This window comes from Arachis duranensis, chromosome 9 (genome assembly GCF_000817695.3).
Source record: "Arachis duranensis cultivar V14167 chromosome 9, aradu.V14167.gnm2.J7QH, whole genome shotgun sequence".
NCBI lineage: Eukaryota > Viridiplantae > Streptophyta > Magnoliopsida > Fabales > Fabaceae > Arachis > Arachis duranensis.
This window is the reverse complement of record NC_029780.3, coordinates 72,208,003-72,216,365: the sequence shown is the minus strand read 5'-3', so window position 1 is coordinate 72,216,365 and position 8,363 is coordinate 72,208,003. Positions and strand designations below refer to the sequence as shown.

General features: G+C 36.7%; 1 non-coding gene across 1 annotated transcript; it reads right to left on the bottom strand.

Moving 5' to 3' along the window:
• Window positions 1-6,403: 6,403 nt before the first annotated feature.
• On the bottom strand, window positions 6,404-6,511 carry LOC127741909 (small nucleolar RNA R71). The gene has a single exon (XR_008003097.1). It is a non-coding gene; the product is annotated as a small nucleolar RNA R71 (small nucleolar RNA).
• Between the last annotated feature and the right edge of the window lie 1,852 nt (window positions 6,512-8,363).

Genomic DNA, 8,363 nt, shown 5'->3' with positions numbered 1-8,363 from the left:
ATTGATCCTTTGAGGAGGATAAAATCTTGCTAAAAACTTGTTCACCACTTCTTCCCAATTAGTCAAGCTCTCCTTTGGAAAGGATTCAAGCCACTTGGATGCCTTGTCCCTGAGTGAGAAGGGAAACAAGAGCAACCTATAGACATCGGGGTGGACTCCATTTGACTTCACCGTGTCACAAATCCTCAAGAAGGTAGTCAAGTGTTGATTAGGATCTTCTTGAGCACCTCCTCCAAATGAGCAATTATTCTGCACAAGGGTGATGAGCTGAGGTTTTAGCTCGAAATTGTTGGTATGTATGGTGGGTTTCTGAATGCTGCTCACACAGTTTCCAGGATTAGGATTGATATAGGATCCTAAGACCCTCCTTTCTTGCCCAGCACGGTTGGCATGGCCTTGATTATGAGCCTCCTCTTCATGGTTGTTCTCCAAATTCTCTTCCATGTTGGATTCAAAATACTCTTCCTCTACTTCCTCAGCACCAATAATCCTTTTTCCTCTTGCTTCCCTTCTTAGTCTCCAAAGGGTTCTTTCAGGTTCTGAATCAAAGGATGTTGAGACTCCTTCTCTTCTCCCTGTCATACAACAAACAAATTGCACAACAGGAGGTATAGTGAAGATTATTCTTGTCAGAGTAATTGTTAGTGTGAGTGATGCAATTTATCAAACAGTTAGTGGGTTAATGAGCAAAATTATAATAAACAAAGAAATGAAAAACAAAACAAAACTAAGGGGGTGCAGGGGTGAGGAAGAAATCAAAACAACTACAGAAATTGACTGAATAAACTAAACAAAAAGAAAAAAAATGCTCAATCTAGTGATCTTCAAACTTAATCATTGTTGATTCAAAATCAATCCCCGGCAACAGCGCCATAAATTTGATGCATGAAAACTTGTCTCTCAACAAATTTCCCTTCGACAAGTATACCGAATTGTCGTCAAGTAAAACTCACAATAGAGTGAGGTCAAATCCCACAAGGATTGATTGGTCAAGCAACTTTAGTTAGAAGAATGTGCTAGTTGAGCTAAACAGAATTTTAGATTGAGATGCAGAAATTTAAATGACTAGAAAGTAAATAATAGAAATTAAAGTGCAGAATCTTAAATGGGGAGTTGGGGTGGTAAGCAGGAAATTAAATGACAGAAAGTAAATAGAATGGGTAAGATCAGAAATGGGGAGATCATTGGGTTTAGGAGATGTTGCATTCTCCGGATCAAATTCATTTTCATCTCTTCCTCAATCAATGCATTCATTATTCTCCTTGGCAATCTTAAGTGATTGGATCCCAATTCCTTGGCAATCCAATTTCTCTAAGCTTGAACAATTGCCCAATTCCTTTATTTAATTGCTCATGGGAAGAGATGAAGTTTGGTCACTGATTATACCACATGTATTTCCAAATCAAAGTGTTGGGAAGATTAAATGTCACAATATCCATCCAAACCCCAATTTGGTCCAACATGAGAAAGCATTTCTAACATGATCTTCTCATCCCTTTTCCAAGGTTCAAAGGAGATCCAACTATGGAGAGTTTCTTTTCCAAGACAACTAACCAATTGAATTAAGATCGAAAGCTTTCTAGTAAGATCAAGAGAAAAGAAAGAAGATGAAGAATGAAAACTATAATTGATCCATCAAATTACAACAGAGCTCCCTAACCCAATAAAAGGGGTTTAGTTGTTCATAGCTCTAAGAATGAAAAATGGCAGAAAAGAAGAATCCATGCTAGAAGTACAGAAAAGTAAATATGCAGAGAGTAGTTCCCAAAAGTGCTAAGCATCTCTCTAGTTCAAAACTACTCCTATATATACTACTCCTCATGATCTTCTAGTGAGTTCTTCAAGTCTTGGATGTGGGCTCTGGACCTTGAGTTAAAGCAATTCTCATCTTTAGTGGGTCCATCTTACAGAGAAATATGAATTAGGCTTGGGCATTTAGTGAGACTAACGTTGAGTAACATTTTGGGTGCGAGAACGTTAGTGGCATTTACTTTTTCCACTAACGTTCCACCCTTATGTACCCACGTTAATTCCAACGTTAGAAATCTTAACGTGAATACTAACGTTTCTTACTCAATCCTTGGCCAACATTAATGGGACTCACTTTTCCCATTAACGTTGACTAGTGCCCCTTTTCACAAACGTTAATGGGAATCACTTTTTCCATTAACGTTGCTTGCCTCTTGCCCCTACGTTAGATCTCACGTTAGCTTGGCTAACGTAGCTCTTAACGTGGGTATCTATCACCTTCGAGAGCGTTAGTGACACTCACCTTTGTCACTAACGCTCCAATTGCCTTAAGTCCCTACGTTAGAACCTACGTTAACTAAGTTAACGTGGCTCTTAACGTAGTAATGAAGCCATCTCCCAACGTTAGTGATAAAAGTGAGTGTCACTAACGTTGGTTCTTTGAATTTAACTCCATGTTAACTTTCACGTTAACAATCTTAACGGGAGAGTTAACGTAGGCAATGCTAATGATCCAACGTTAGTGACAAAAGTGAGTGTCACTAACGTTAGCGTTGTTGATCCTCTTCCACATTAGAGTTCACGTTAACTAAGTTAACGTGACTCTTAACGTGGGGCCTTGCCTAGTTTTCTAACGTTAGTGGTATTTACTTTTACCACTAACGTTGATGAGAAACGTTATTGGAGTTCACGTTTCTTGTTAACGTGGAGTCTTCTTTTTCTTCTACGTTAAGTACCACGTTAACTTAGTTAACGTGGCTCTTAACGTAAGCTATGAATGGCTTCGCAGGCGTTATTGGTGATCACTTTTCTCATTAACGTTGCAAGCTCTTTGTCATCCCACATTAGTAGTCACGTTAACTAAGTTAACGTGAATGCTAACGTGGTTCTTCCATGCTTCATTTGTCCTGAAATCAAGCAATTAAAGTGCATCAAAGCTCTAGCCAAAGTCATGAGATTATGCATCATCAAGTTATCATGCAATTCTGGCAAAAATCTCATGAAATCATGCAAAATTAACAATAATTGCTTAAACGAAAGTGTAAGTGTATTTTCACCCAAAACTTGCCTTAGTCACTAGAAAAATGCATGAAACTACCCTAAAACAGTAACAAAAAAAATCAGTGAAACTGGACTAGATGCCCTGCCATCATTAACCCCAAGAGAAGCCTCTGCACGTGTAAAGCTCAAGCTCAGCCCAAGCACACACCAAAGTGGGCCCCGGAAATGAATTTCTGCACTTAGACTTATTTCTGTAAACCCTAGTAGCTACTCTAGTATAAATAGGACTTTTCACTATTGTAATTTCATCTTGGTCACATCTTAGTATATATCTTTGGACATTTAGTTCTTAGACTTTAGGGGCTGGCCATTCGGCCTTGCCTGAACCTTGATCACTTATGTATTTTCAACGGTGGAGTTTCTACACACCATAGATTAAGGTGTGGAGCTCTGCTGTACCTCGAGAATTAATGCAATTACTATTGTTCTTCTATTAGATTCAAGCTTATTCTTATTCTAAGATATTCGCTGGACTTCAACCTGATGGATGTGATGATCCGTGACACTCATCATCATCCATCCTTATGAACGCATGATTGACAACTACTTCTGTTCTACCTTAGACCGAGCGTGTATCTCATGGATTCCTTAATTAGAATATTTGTGGTATAAGCTAGAATCCTTTGGCGGCCATTCTTGAGAATCCGGAAAGTCTAAACATTTTCTGTGGTATTCCGAGTAGGATTCATGGATTGAATGACTGTGACGAGCTTCAAATTCGCGATTGTTGGGCGTAGTGACAGACGCAAAAGAATCAATGGATTCTATTCTGACATGATCGAGAACCGACAGATGATTAGTCGTGTTGTGACAGAGCATTTGGACCATTTTCACTGAGAGGATGGGAAGTAGCCATTGACAACGGTGATGCCCTACATATAGCTTGCCATAGAAAGGAGTAAGAATGATTGGAGGAAGGCAGTAGGAAAGTAGAGATTCAGAAGGGGCAAAGGATCTCCATACACTTATCTGAAATTTCCACCAAGGATTTACATAAGTATCTCTTTCATCTATTTTATGCTTTATTTATTATTATTTTCGAAAACCATTATAACCATTTGAATCCACCTAACTGAGATTTATAAGATGACCATAGCTTGCTTCATACCAACAATCTCCGTGGGATCGACCCTTACTCACGTAAGGTTTATTACTTGGACGACCCACTGCACTTGCTGGTTAGTTGTGCGAAGTTGTGAAGAATGTGAGTGAACCATATTAGTGTGCACCAAGTGTTCGGAGCCATTACTAAGAATTGTTTGAGTTATAAAAAGTGTAAATCACAATTCTGCCTACCAAGTTTTTGGCGCCGTTGCGGGGATTGTTTGAGTTTGGACAACTGACGGTTCATCTTGTTGCTCAGATTAGGTAATTTTCTTTTCAAAAAATTTTCAAAAATATTTCAAAAAATTTTTTTCTTTGTTTTTGTTTTTCTAGAAAATAATTTTTGAAAAATAATTTAATAAAATCATGAAAACCAAAAATATTTTGTGTTTCTTGTTTGAGTCTAGTTTCAATTTTTTAAGTTTGGTGTCAATTGCATGTCTTTAAAAATTTGTGCATTTTTTGAAAACTCATGCTTGGTGTTCTTCATGATCTTCAAGTTGTTCTTGGTAAGTCTTCTTGTTTGATCTTGATATTTTCTTGTTTTGTGTTTTTTGTTGTTTTTCATATGCATTTTTGAATTCTTTGTTGATATTTTCAAGTTTGGTGTCTTGCATGTTTTTCCTTTCTTGAAAATTTTTCAAAAATAAGTCTTGATGTTCATCTTGATCTTCAAAGTGTTCTTGGTGTTCATCTTGACATTCATAGTGTTCTTGCATGCATTAAGTGTTTTGATCCAAATTTTTCATGTTTTGGGTCATATTTGTGTTTTTCTCTCTCCTCATTAAAAATTCAAAAATAAAAAAATATATCTTTTCCTTATTTTGCTCTTAATTTTTGAAAATTTGAGTTGACTTAGTAAAAAATTTTTAAAACTTAGCTATTTCTTATAAGTCAAGTCAAATTTTCAATTTTAAAAAAATCCTATCTTTTCAAAATCTTTTTCAAAAATCAAATCTTTTTTATTTTTTTATTATTATTTTCGGAAATTTTTAAAATTTATTTTCAAAATCTTTTTCTTATCTTTATTTCAAAATTTCGAAAACTTTACTAACAATTAATGTGATTGATTCAAAAATTTGAAGTTTGTTACTTTCTTGTTAAGAAAGGTTCAATCTTTAAATTCTAGAGTCATCTTTTAGTTTCTTGTTAGTCAAGTAATCAATTTTAATTTTAAAAATAAAATCTTTTCCAAAATATCTTTTTTCAATCATATCTTTTCAAAAGATCTTTTTCAAATCATATCTTTTTCAAAATTGATTTCAAAAATCTTTTCTAACTTCTTATCTTTTCAAAATTATTTTTAAATCTTTTTCAACTAACTAATTGACTTTTTGTTTGTTTCTTATCTTTTTTAAAACCACCTAACTACTTTCCTCTCTCTAATTTTCGAAAATTACCTCCCTCTTTTTCAAAATTTTTTTAACTAATTGTTTCAAATTTTAATTTTTATTTTATTCCTTTTCTTAATTTTTGAATTTTAACTTTAATATTTTTCTTTTATTTTAGTTAATTTTCAAAATCTCTTCTCTCTCATCTCTTTCTATTTATTTATTCATTTACTAACACTTCTCTTCATCTTAAAATTCGAACCCCCTCTTCCTCTCTGAGTTCGAATTTTCTTCTTTTCTTTCTTCTATTCTTTTTTTCTTCTACTAACATAAAGAAATCTCTCTATTGTGGTAAAGAGGATCCCTATTATTATTTTCTGTTCCCTTCTTTTTCATAGGAGCAGGAGCAAGGACAAGGACATTCTTGTTGAAGCAGATCCTGAACCTGAAAGGACCCTAAGGAAGAAGCTAAGGGAAGCTAAAGCACAACCCTCTGGAGAGAACTTGACAGAAATTTTTGAAAAAGAAGAGGAGATGGCAGCCAAAAATAATAACAACAACAATAACGCAAGGAGGATGCTTGGTGACTATACTACACCTACTTCCAAATTTGATGGAAGAAGCATCTCAATTCCTACCATTGGAGCAAACAATTTTGAGCTGAAACTTCAACTAGTTACTCTAATGCAACAGAACTGCAAGTTTCATGGACTTCATTAGAAGATCCCTATCAGTTTTTAACTGAGTTCTTGCAGATCTGTGAGACTGTTAAGACTAATGGAGTAGATCCTGAAGTCTACAGGCTCATACTTTTCCCTTTTGTTGTAAGAGACAGAGCTAGAATATGGTTGGACTCACAACCTAAAGATAGCCTGGACATTTGGGATAAGCTGGTCACGACCTTCTTGGTTAAGTTCTTTCCTCCTAAAAAACTGAGCAAGCTTAGAGTGGATGTTCAGACCTTCAAACAAAAAGATGGTGAATCCCTCTATGAAGCTTGGGAAAGATACAAGCAGATGACCAAAAGGTGTCCTTCTGATATGCTTTCAGAGTGGACCATTTTGGATATATTCTATTATGGTCTATCTGAGTTCTCTAAGATGTCACTGGACCATTCTGCAGGTGGATCCATTCACCTAAAGAAAATGCCTGTAGAAGCTCAAGAACTCATTGACAAGGTTGCAAATAACCAATTCATCTACATTTCTGAGAGGAATCCTGTGAGTAATAGGATGCCTCAGAGGAAGGGAGTTCTTGAAATTGATGCTCTAAATGCCATATTGGCTCAGAACAAAATGTTGACTCAGTAAGTCAATATGATTTCTCAACGTCTGAATGCATGGCAAAATGCATCCAACAGTACTAAAGAGGCATCTTCTGTAGAAGAAGCTTATGATCCTTAGAACCCTGCAATGGCAGAGGTAAATTACATGGGTGAACCTTATGGAAACACCTATAATTCCTCATGGAGAAATCATCCAAATTTCTAATGGAAGGATCAACAAAAGCCTCAACAAGGCTTTAATAGTGGTGGAAGAAATAGGCTTAGCAATAGCAAGCCTTTTCCATCATCTTCTCAGCAACAGATAGAGAATTCTGAGCAGAGCCCCTCTAGCTTAGCAAACATAGTCTTTGATCTGTCTAAGGCCACTTTAAGTTTCATGAGTGAAACAAGGTCCTCCATTAGAAATTTGGAGGCACAAGTGGGCCAGCTGAGTAAGAAAATCACTGAAACTCCTCCTAGTACTCTCCCAAGCAATACAGAAGAGAATCCAAAAAGAGAGTGCGAGGCCATTGATATAATCAATTTGGCCAAATGCACAAAGGAGGAGAAGGACGTGAATCCCAGTGAGGAAGACCTCCTAGGACGTCCTCTGAACTATTCTTCCTCTGAAGAGGATGAAGATGTAACTGAAGAGCAAGTTGCTCAATATCTAGGAGCCATCATGAAGCTGAATGCGAAGTTATTTGGTAATGAGACTTGGGAAGGTGAACATCCCTTGCTCATTAGTGAACTAGATACATGGATTCAGCAAACTCTACCTCAAAAGAAACAAGATCCTGGTAAATTCTTAATACCCTGTACCATAGGCACCATGACCTTTGAGAAGGCTCTGTGTGACCTGGGGTTAGGTATAAATCTTATGCCACTCTCTGTAACGGAGAAACTGAGGATCTTTGAGGTACAAGCTGCAAGAATCTCATTAGAGATGGCAGACAAGTCAATAAAACAAGCTTATGGATTGGTAGAGGATGTCTTAGTGAAGGTTAAAGGCCTTGACATCCCTGCTGGTTTCATAATCCTAGACACTGGGAAAGGGGAGGATGAATGCATCATCCTTGGAAGACCCTTCCTAGCCACAACAGGAGCTGTGATTGATGTTGACAGAGGTGAACTAGTCCTTCAATTGAATGGGGACTACCGTGTTTTTAAAGCTCATGGTTATCCTTCTGTAAACATGGAGAGGAAGCATGAAAAGCTTCTCTCAATACAAAGTCAAATAAAGCCCCCACAGTCAAACTCTATGTTTAGTGTTGGGAGGCCACAACCAAACTTTAAGTTTGGTATTGAACCCCCACATTTAATATCTAAGTTTGGTGTTGGGAGGTCCCAACAATGCTTTGATGATTTGTGAAGCTCCATGAGAGCTCACTGTCAAGCTATTGACATTAAGGAAACGCTTATTGGGAGGCAACCCAATTTTTATTTATCTATATTTTTTCTTGTGCTTTTATATTTTATTAGGTTTATGATCATGTGGAGTCACAAAAGAATTGTAAAAATTAAAAACAGAATCAAAAATAGCAAAAGAAAAGGCACACCCTGGAGGAAGAGCTCACTGGCGTTTAAACGCGAGTAAGGAGCATATGGCTGGCGTTCAACGCCAGAACAGAGCA